The sequence below is a fragment of the Aotus nancymaae genome, unplaced genomic scaffold (assembly GCF_030222135.1).
Source record: "Aotus nancymaae isolate 86718 unplaced genomic scaffold, 86718_ANA_hifiasm-v0.15.2.pri h1tg000038l, whole genome shotgun sequence".
NCBI lineage: Eukaryota > Metazoa > Chordata > Mammalia > Primates > Aotidae > Aotus > Aotus nancymaae.
In genome coordinates, this window is record NW_026988452.1 from 1,124,736 (window position 1) to 1,135,462 (window position 10,727).

A 10,727-nucleotide genomic window follows, 5' to 3' on the forward strand; every position below is an offset into this window, starting at 1 on the left:
CTTTTCTTTACGGCTTGGATCAGCTGCGTTTTCTGCCGGTTGCTTTCTGAGGACAGGACAATGGGTACCCTCACTTTCTGGGCCCTCTTAAGCCAGGACTATGGCCACGTAGTTTGCCAATAAATATTTGTTTCCCGATCACCATGGGCGCCAAGGGTTTCTGCCAGCATCTGCTCGTGACTCTCTGAGGACGAAGTGTTGGGCCAACTTCTCCAGCCACCTCTGCTCCCCCAGCAGCACAGCCACAGCGCCCTTCCTGAGCGGCAGTTTGGAGAGAAAGGAGGGGTGGGTGCAGGAGCCTGAGGTGTTTATGAAAAAGTGGGCGTGGTCTGGAAGATGAGCTCTGTCTTTGCCACAGTTCAGTGCTGAACCCTATCTGGAGAAGGGTAGAGGAAATGGAGACCCAAAGACGGACCGGACGTCACCCAGCAAACACGCGTTCCCAGATGGGACCTCGGTCTCTGGCCAGTGGTCTGGACTGCATCAGTCCTTCTGCGCAGCCTGGCCTTGGGCCCTCTGGCCAACCATTGCCCTTTGAGGGACCGGGCCAGGGCAGCTCCCTCTAGTCCTTATCACCGAGGAATTCAGGCAGACTTTGGACTTCCTCTCCCACTTAGTTATTTCCCTATTCTAAACATCCTCATTATCCCTCTGGACTCCAGGCACACAGAGAGTCGGAAAATTCCCTGGCTGAATATAGCCAAGTCTACTGATGCCAGGGAAGTGTTCCAGGGTGGGATATAGCTAGAGTCTGGGGTTCCTACAGAATGGGCATGCTGAACTCATTCTGCAGACGTACGTCATGGAGGGTATGCGAATCAGGAGTGGAGTAAGAGCACCCCAGCAAGCAGAGCAGCGTGTACACAAGCACGGAGGCATGAAGATGCCTAATATGTGCAAGGTTGCAAGAAGCCTGCTGTCGCTGTAGCAAGGAGTTCCGGGGGCATCAGGAGACACGTTGGGAGATGTAGCCTGGGGTAGGATTGGGAAAGACTTGGAATGCCAGTTTTCAAGTGTGAGCTTTCACTCTTAGGCCACGGGGGCCAACAGAGATTTGAAGCAGGAGGCTGAGGATGAGGGATGCACATTTCACAAAGATCCCTCAGGTTGCAGGTGTTGGGGCTGAAAGCTACTGCACCAGTCCAGGCAGGAACTGCTGAAGCCTGGCAGGACAGTGGGTACAGAGAGGAGGGGGCACAGAGAGGAGGGGGCACAGAGAGGAGGGGGCACAGAGAGGAGGGGGCACAGAGAGGAGGGGGATAGAGAGGAGGGGCATAGAGAGGAGGGGCATGGGGGGGGCACAGAGAGGAGGGGCATAGAGAGGAGGGGGATAGAGAGGAGGGGGATAGAGAAGAGGGGCACAGAGAGGAGGGGGATAGAGAGGAGGGGCATAGAGAGGAGGGGCATAGAGAGGAGGGGCATAGAGAGCGGGGGATAGAGAGGAGGGGGCAGGTAGAATGAACACTTGATTAGTTCCTGTCTCCAACTAGACTTGGGATTCTCCTGCCAACTCCCTGTCATTCACCTCCCATATCCAGTGAACACAATGGCGTGGGACAGGATGGAGGAGATGCGCTGGACTTCTTGGGTCTTGCCTGGGTCCCTTCTGGGCTTAGGAACTCCCGTCCTAAAGAAGGTGCTGAGAGCCCAGCCCGGCCCCAAACTCTCCAGCCTCAGCTCAGCTGCAGGGGCAGGCTCCCTTTAAGCTAACTCTTTGGAGTTCAGTCCAGCCCGGGATCCGGTGAGGGGCTGCAGAGAGAGCCCTGCTTTTCCTCTCCGTGTGGGGTTACCTGAGACCTGGGGCAAAGGCTAGGTGGGGTGGTGGGGGAGGGGGGAGGGGGTGAGGATGCTGAGAGCTGTAGCTGTTAGATGCGAGGGGCTCTGAAAGACAGAGTGGGCCCAGCTCAGGTTTATAGGTCATGTTCAGTCCCCTCAAGGGAAGCCGAGACCGCAGCTACTGCCTCGAATCAGAAGCCCCAGCCTCATCATCTGGGGCCAGAGGGGCCAAGCAGCACAGCAGGAAGTGAGAGTCACTCTGAGGAGCACAGAACGCAGCAACTGGATAAGGTGAGGCAGGAGAAAGAACTGTCTGCAAACCGCCAAGCCTGGGGAGCCTCCATGGATGGTTTGTGCTTCTGAGGTTTGTAAAGAGGGCCTTTTAACTCCTTCCCTGCCTGGGACTGTGAGAGGAGGCAGAGGAATGTGGAGCAGAGGACAGGGGACCCAGGAGTGGTTCCATTAGCCCTCCCCCCCATTACTCCAGCCCTTTACAGAAACCATCTCACACCTCACGACTTACCTACTCTCCCGCCAGCCCCCCCGCTGAAATCACGGGGTGAAAAAGAGACACAGGGGGAATGGAGGAGCCAGAGAGAAAACAGTGGTTACGGGCACACAGGACAGCAGCCCAGCGTCTCGTCCTTGCCGGCTTTTGCACGTGAGTAGGCGAGGATGCGCAGATCTTGTAACTGGGAGTCAATGGTGGAGAGAGGAGAGAAAAGGCAGGAGGAGGGAAGGGCGGGAAGGGAGCGGGGAAAGGACATACGAAGGTAAGGTGGCTCATGGATCCAGGAGTCACAAAAGAGAGGAGGAACATGCTCCCAGCTCTGCAGAGAGCACGAAAGGAAGTCAAAGACTCCAATGGGAGCCTGCTACGGTGATGGGAACGCGTGACAGTTTGACCAGGGCGGTGGTGATACAGGTGTACACATATGTGACAATTCACTGGGCTGTCGATTCAGATTTGTACATTTTACTAATTTTAAAAGTACCTAAAGTCCCAGGGCGGCATGTGACATGCCATACCCCTCCATGGAAGCCGTAGCCCCTCTTCCTGAGGCGACAGAGCCTAGTTCAGACCCCAGGTTCCAGAATGAGATTGTCTGCCACTTCCTGGCTGGATGACTCGGGCAGTTTACTCAACCTCATCTATAAAATGGGGACAGGAACAGTAACACCTACTTCTAGAATTGAGGTTGAGGGTCACATGTAAAAGACACCAGTCAGGCACCAGGGCTGGCCAGCGGCTTAGCAGTGATTGCCAAAGCTCTCGTCCACCTTCGTGCCAGGCTGCCCCTGCTGTCCACACCCAAGCCTAGCCACAGCCGTGGTGCCTTGCATCACCCCGGCAGGCTGAAGGTCCTGCCCACTCACAAGTGCCAGCCACACCTACCACAAGTCTGGAGTCTGCCAGTTACCTTCCCCCCTACTGATTTCTCGTCTCTTCCTTGCATTTTTACACCCCTTTGCCAACAGCCCAAAGCCTCCCCACTGCAAATCTATTTTTTTTTCCAGCCACACCTCCTCTTGGGGAAGGCTGAGCTCTGGTAGAACAGTAGACAGAGAATGGCTGTGTGAGTGCTGAGGGAGATGGGGGCGCGGGGAGACACAGGGATACAGGATCGGGCTTGGGGTGAGAAGAACTTCCCGCCTCTCAGAGCGGTATCAGGACAGGGGCTCTCGTAACTAGCAGAACCCAAGCAGAGCCATTTAGCCTGTTCCCATCTAAGGGCTCTTCTTGGGAGGTTTCCTTTGGGGCGGCTTTCTTTATTTGCAGAGGATCTCTGCGATGACAGCTAAAGAAACAGGTGTAGCAGACACAGACTAAGCATTTAGCTTAAACCCTCTGCTGCTTGATCGTGACCCTGGCCACACCTAGGGAATTGGAGTTTGCAGGACTCATCTTATAAACAGCCCCTTGGGTGATGTTGGAGCCACCTGCAGAGGGCTGGGCTCCCGCAAAGGCAGCCACAAGGCTGAGTCCTTAGTACATGGAGGTTGCTTGGTGGCCTCTTCCCCTCTTCTGGTGACCTGCTGTGCAGGAAGAACTTGTTCTGAAGTTAGGTAGTAGGAGGTACTTCCTGAGAGATATGGGCCACATGAGAGGGGCTGCACAGAAAGACTGGGTCCTGCCCAGGGGAGCCCAGCCTGATGCTTACTGCCGAGGCACCCTGCTTTCTCCCTGCCAGCTCGCAGGACGGTCCTGCCAGACACAGACGCGAAACTCCGGCGAGAAGACCAGGCCCTGGGTAGTGTCACCGCCCGTCCTGCGGTGCTGCATCACCTTCCGGCTGGGGATATTTGAATATTAAGCAATTCCTGTCAATTGTGTTAGGGGTAATGACAGTCTCATAGTTATATAGAATAATGTCCTTTGGTTTTAGATGTGCATTCTGAAATCATTTGGGGTCAAAGGTCAGGAGGTCTACAACTTAAAATACTTCAGCCAAAAAGCAAATGAAGCTTATATTGTTAGATGTTAGCAACTGTCAAACCTAGGAATTGGGTATTTAGACGTTTAAAATATTCTCTCTGCTTATTCACAATAAAAGTAAAAATTTAAAACACTATACACGAGGTGGAGAGAGTAAACTGTTTTTTTCTTCTTCAGAAATACTTTTTCTTGAGACGGAATCTCTCTCTGTTGCCAAGCTGGGAGTGCAGTGGTGCGATCTTGGCTCACGGCAACCTCCGCCTCCTGGGTTCAAGCGATTCTCCTGCCTCAGCCTCCAGAGTAGCTGGGACTAGCCTAGTGCCGAGCATCGCCCTGAGCAGCTCTGCTTCTGGATGAGGAGTCCCTGTGCCTGCTGTCCAGAGGGCGGGGGGCAGGGGCAGTGGAAGCTTGACAGGTGGCCTTGGGGCAGACTTCCTCCTCTGAGACACTGGAGGTTTTCTTTCCTTTTTTTTTTTTTTTTTTTGCCTCTCTGTTTAGAGACTTCCCCTTCCCAGGCTGAAGTCAGGCCACCATAAACAGGAGTGATAAGGCTTTGGGGTTCAACTTGAACTTTGCAGCTGCCATTTTATGACTCTGATAACTCCCGGTACCCTCCCTCCCCCCGGCACACCGAGTCCAGCTAGAGCAAGACTGCCCAGTGTCCATTCTATGAGGGAGCGACTGGTAGCTGGTGGGGAGGAGGGAGAAGCAGGGAGGGAAACAGGGACCCCTCACTCCAGCCTGCCCCCACCCAGGCCTGGTTGAGTTCCTTCTCCTCTCTCTGGGCCCAGCCCCTGACCTCCTAGGATGACCAGAATAGCCCAGCCTGGGAGGTAGGGTAGGGCTGAAGGGTGGGGTTAGAGGGGAAGGGTTTGAGCTGGCTGGAGCAGTCCGGGAAGGCTTTCTGGAGGAGATAGAGTCGGCACTAAAGGAGTAAGCTGTGGAAAGACAGGGGGAGTGTAGCCATTGCAGGGACGAGCCAGAATTGGGCTGTCTCAGGAAGTACGAAGCAGAAGTGGCCTGGTGTGAAAGGAGGCCTCTCTGAATCCACTCTGCCCTGGGCTCAGAAGCCTCCCAGGATGGAGGAATAGGGGTCAGCAGTGGTCCTAAGATCCCTGGCTCATCCAAGAACAGTTTGAGCAGCTTGAAGCCAGGGTTGAGAGGGCCAGAGCTGCTGGTGAGGCCTGGAGGCTTCATGCAAGCTGTGCCAGAGCTGAGGCCTTGGGGACAGAGCTTGGTAAGGCTTTGAGTGCTCAGGAGGTGGGTCTCATGGCTGTCATGGGCGGAGTGAGGGTCTGCCGATTGTCAGAGGTCTGCTCCTAGGACGGGCAATGAGCCTCCCTCCCCAGGGTGATCAAGACAACTGCTAGATGGAAACAGAGATCCCTGCTCTGGTGGGGGTGATAGTAAGGGAAGTGACCATGGGCTAGCATGAACTAGAATCAAGATTCCTCACCCTCTCCCAGCCAACTTGGAGTGGGCATTTAAGGCCCTGCCTAGGCAGCAAGTCTAGATTACTCAAGGTCTAGGGTGGGGAGAAAATCAGCCTCCGTCTAGGTCTGACTGGTGGGAGACAGATGTGGCTCTTGTGTCTCTGGACTTCGCTTTGCCCATCTGTAAAATGGGCTTCCGTGGACTTAATGAGTGCTGAGGTCCTCCCTGCTCTAGAGTGAGAGGACCCATGCATCTCTTGCCTCAATCAGCATCTGCCTCATGGCCCAGGTAAGCCATCCAAAGACACACGCAGCACACCCACACATGGGGCACACGGGTACACACGTATCAGGGGCATACACGTACCCATGTTGAGAGGAGGCAGAGGCGGGAGGAAGGAGGCAGTGGCTCCTGCTCAGCTCTCTCCACGCACAGGCCTGGCTCCTCCTGTCACACACCACCCCAGCCCCTCACTGCCCACCCGCTTCCACCTTGGGCTCTGGTACCTTTTGGCTCTGCTCGGTGGGAGGGCACAGGGAGGGGTGTGCCTGTCACTCAGCTGATCCCAAGAACCCCTTCTCACGTCCTGGGGCCCCCAGCACTGGTTCTGCTGCTGACACCCCACAGACACCTCCAGACGGGCACTGCACACAAGGATGACCCTCACATCCTCCCTTCCACCCGGGGTGTACCAGACCTTCTATCTCAATCGGCCACAGTACCTGACCCTGCAGCCCACGGCACACCCGCAACCACTACAGGGAAGGCAAGTCTGGGGCCCGCTCTTCCCTGCTGTCCCTCACTGAAGCCGAGCCTGTCCCAGGCTGCGCTGGGCGCGACCAATATCCCAACCTTCAAGTCTAGATTCTGTCTGGGGCTGTGGGAGGAGGCGAGACGAGGTGCTCGGTGTCCCCTATTCCTCTTACACAGACACGCGCAGACGGCCCGGCTCCCGCCACCCCCTTACCCCGTCCCCGGCCCCCCCACCCTTCACCCCCCCACCCTTCACCCCCCCACCCTCAGCGCCCCTACCCTTCATCCCCCCACCCTCAGCGCCCACCCTTCACCCCCAAACCCTTAGTGCCCCCACCCTCAGCGCCCCCACCTTTCATCCCCCCACCCTCAGCGCCCACCCTTCACCCCCAAACCCTCAGCGCCCCAAACCCTCAGCCCCCCCACCCTCAGCCCCCCACCCTCAGCCCCGGGCTCTGGGATCTGGGCGGCGGGGCGCACACTCACCGCTGGACCGAGGGCGCAGGCGAGGGCACCCGCCAGCACGCACAGCCAGCGGGCCGGCAGCGGACGTGGCGGGCGCATGGTGGGCCCCGAGCCCGCGGCGGGCGGTGGCGGCGCCGGGGGAGTGAGCGGCTCCGCGCGGGCCGGGCACTAAGAGGCGCCGCTCGGCTGGGGGCGGGCCCCGGGGGCTCGTCTGACGGGCGGCGGGTGTAGCCAATAGGCGGGCGGAGGCGGGGCCGCCGCGCAGGTGTGGGCGGGGCCGGGGACCCGCAAGCGCGGGCCGAGCACGGGCAGCCTCCGCCCCACGGCGCCCGCGCTTCCCCTCGGCCCGCCCGCCCGGAGCCGCGCCCCGCGGAGCCGCCGCCGGCCTCCCCTTTCCCACCCGTGCGCCTCACGGGCCCGTGCGCGCGGCCCGATCGCCAGACGGAAGCGCCGCTGCTTTCCCGGCGCGCCCGGGGCAAGCACGTGGCCGGGGCTGACCGAGGTCGGGCGGTGCGGTCCGTTTCCAGCAGCCCCGACTCCTACGGGGCGCAGAGGCGGCCGGCGAGGGACGTCAGGGCGCGACGGAGGCCCGACCCCGGGTCCCCGCCCCCCTCTCCCGCCGACCTGCGGGGCGCCCTTCGAGCCCCGGGCACCTGCTCCCGGGAGGAGGCGTGTCCGCACCCGCGGGGCTGGGCGGGCACTCCCCGGGGAGGCCGGGCTGAGGATCCAGCGCCCTCGCGTGGGGCCAGGCCTGCTCCAGCCCGCGGCCAGCTCCGCAGCGGACCCAGAAGGAACCACAGACCCCGACCTCCTCCCGCATTCCCCGTTTCACAGCTGGGGACGCTGGGGTCCGAGAGGGGCCGGGGTCCGGGCCGCCGCGCCTGGCGCTGGGCTTCCACGGGGACAGCCCCTCTCCTCTTTCATTCGTCCCCGGAATGGGGGAGCGGGGTCCCCAGCTCTGCGCCCTGGGGGAGCGTCTTCTTGTGGACCGAGCGCAGGTGGCTGCTGGCCATCTTTCTGCGGGCTGGAGCCTGCACGGTCGAGGCTGGACGTGGCGGTCGCGGCGGCAGGATAGCGGGTGTCGGAGCGGGGCGTCGGGAGGAGGGGCGGCGTTCCGTGGAGAGGCGGGGACGGCAGCGGGTCCCAGCGCCCGAGCAGGAGGTGCGGCTACCTGAAGGGGATCGAGCGCCAGGCTCTGGCTGAACAGCAGGCGCGCGGGCGCTCCCTGAGAACCCACCAGGGCTTCCCTCCCTACAGCTGCTGCGCTGGGGTGGGCTTGAGGGGAGTGGGGGACAGCCGGGAGGAGATGGGCGCCCGGGCCCTCTTCGGGCGTGACTACACTCTCTTATTCCTCCCCTTTCTTCCTTCCATCATCCCATCTCCCACACGTGCTTTTTCCCTTCCCTCGCTCTCCTCTCTCTCTCCATGACTCCCTCCTTTCCTCCATGCACATTTATTAATCGCTTTCTGTGTGCCAGGCCCTGTGCTGTGCACTGCGTGCACAGGGGTGGAGGGGGCATCTCCTTGTCAGAGGGGAAATTGGGAGCTACTGTGCTCCCTGCAATCTCTACCTCCTTCCCGATATAATCAGCGAGCCTGGACACAGGCCCTTCCTTAGGTTTGGGAGTTGTGGAGGTGGCTCTGTCGTCGCCTTTCTTGGGTTTGTACTCAATCTCCCAGTGGTGGCAGTGTTTGAATGGTCCTCAGCCAGATCCTCAGCTGTCCACACCCCTGAGGGCTGCTGCTAGCTCAGAAACCGGGGTCTTCATGTCTCCTTGTGACCCTGTGTGCCCCATCTCAGGCCTCAGCTCCCTGGCAGGACAGTGGAATTGTGTCTTTTTTCTGGGGAGTTACTTCTGCTGGCATGGTGTCCTGTGGTGTCCTAGAAGCCCTAGATGTGAAGAGCAAATCTGTGGGTTTGGGCTCCCATGAATCCTCAGCACCCACACATACACACGCAGCGGCTATTTAACTGCAGGGTGCTGAAACCCCACCGTTAATGTGCTATCCCCCTAGGGTTGTGAAGTTCTCCTGCTCTCCTGGAGGGCAAGGTTCTTGGACACCTGAGGGTGTATGACGGGGGTGAGGATTGGAGCGGCAGACCTCACTTCGCCACGTGACCCCCAATGGGTGGCTGGTGGGCAGGGTGAGGAAGGAGGGAGAGGACTGGCTGCCACTGGGGATGGTCTGCCTTCTCGTGGCTCTGGAGGGGCCACACTACCTCTCCTCTGTTGGAAGGGTGGATGATCAGGCTGGAGGCAGTGAGTGGCTGGGAAGGCCTCCTGCTGCCTTTGCAGGCCTCACTCCCCAGAAGGGAGTAGGTGAATCAGAAATAATTGTTTCCTTGCAGATTCTTTGCAATAAAAATCACTTCTTTGTTCTTTCAGAATTGTTTCCCTGGGGGGCTCCACCCTGCCTTACCTATCAAAGGGCACAGAGCATATTCAGAAGTGAAGAGTGGAAAGAAAACAGCAAAACCAAACGAAAGCCTAAAAAATTCAACTGACATTAAATGTGACCATGTTTCAACTAATTGCTCCCGAATGTCCTACCCTGTGTTCTGAGGCACTGGGGGGAAGGGGGGTCAACTGTGTCCCACTCCTGGGGAGTCCCATGGAATCTGCTGAGGAAGCCATCCTTTTGTGCACCCAGGTGGTCTGGGAAGGCTTCTTGGAGGAAGAGGGATGTCAGAAGCAGAGGTGGGGCTGACGGACCACCTGAGAGAGTGGGAAGCCTGTGCACTCCATCTCCCCACCCTGTCCAAAGCCTGAGCCCCTCTGGATTCTGCCTTGCCTTCCCAGTCCAGGCTTAAGGGGGAGGGCCACAGTCACCTCCTACTCTCTGTTCCCCCATGCTCCTCTTGCATGGATTCCTCCCTGGGGTGGTCTGTTCTGAACTCTCCCCTCCAGGATCCCTAAAACCTGTCCCTAGTGTCTAGCCCCAAGCTCTCACATCCCTTCTGGATGTCAGAATCATGGGTGCCAAGGATGTGGGAGGTGGCGGGAAAGAGAGAGGAGTCACTTGCCATCCCCTGTGACAACCGGCCTGGCACAGGAGAATCTGCAGTTACTCATTCTGAGCCTGCCTGGCTTCCTGCCTGTCTCATCCCCGCGGCGTGCGCCGCCCTCGCCTCCTCCAGTCCTTGAGCCCCTCTCAGAATCGTGCAATCACTGTCTTCAAGGCTCCCAGCTCAGGGCTCCATGGTGGTGAGGTTCTGTGGTGGAGTGGAAAGGGGGCTGGGGCCACAGAGTGGCCTTGGCCTGTATGGGGGAGGCCAGGCCAGGACACGTTGGGGAAACCACCTGGCTGGGGGAGTTGCTGCTCCGGGATTCCCCTGCCAGAGCCACCCACATTGCTGTCTGGATGCAGGCAGTATTTGCTTTCGGGGCTTCTGAGTTGAAGGGACCTACACTTTTGTTCTTTATCCAAAAAAAGACCAAAATGGGTCTGGCAGCTCCGAGAATATGAAGCGCTCGCCACCTCCCCAGCCTGCGCCTTCTTTCGGGGCCAGTTCTTCCTGTGAGGAGATGCCGCTTAACTCAAGCTGTGGTTTGACGGAGGGCAGGAGAGGCCTGGGCAGGCATTTGAAGCAGAAACATCCCCTTCATCCCTCCTGTAACAGTATGCAGTGAGTATCATTCATTCATCCCTCACGTCTCACCACCTACACCCGTCTGCGGGCTGGGGACGTGCCTGGGACTTAGACGCGGGCTGCAGGAAGCCTGGCACTGCTTGGGTGTGGGATTGTGGGGATGTTCTGATGGTGCCACAACTGCATCTAGGAAGAAAACCAAGTTCATGGGAGAGCAGGTGCTGGAGGAAGAATTGTCCTGACTTCACGGATTTGGAAATGAAGCCCAGG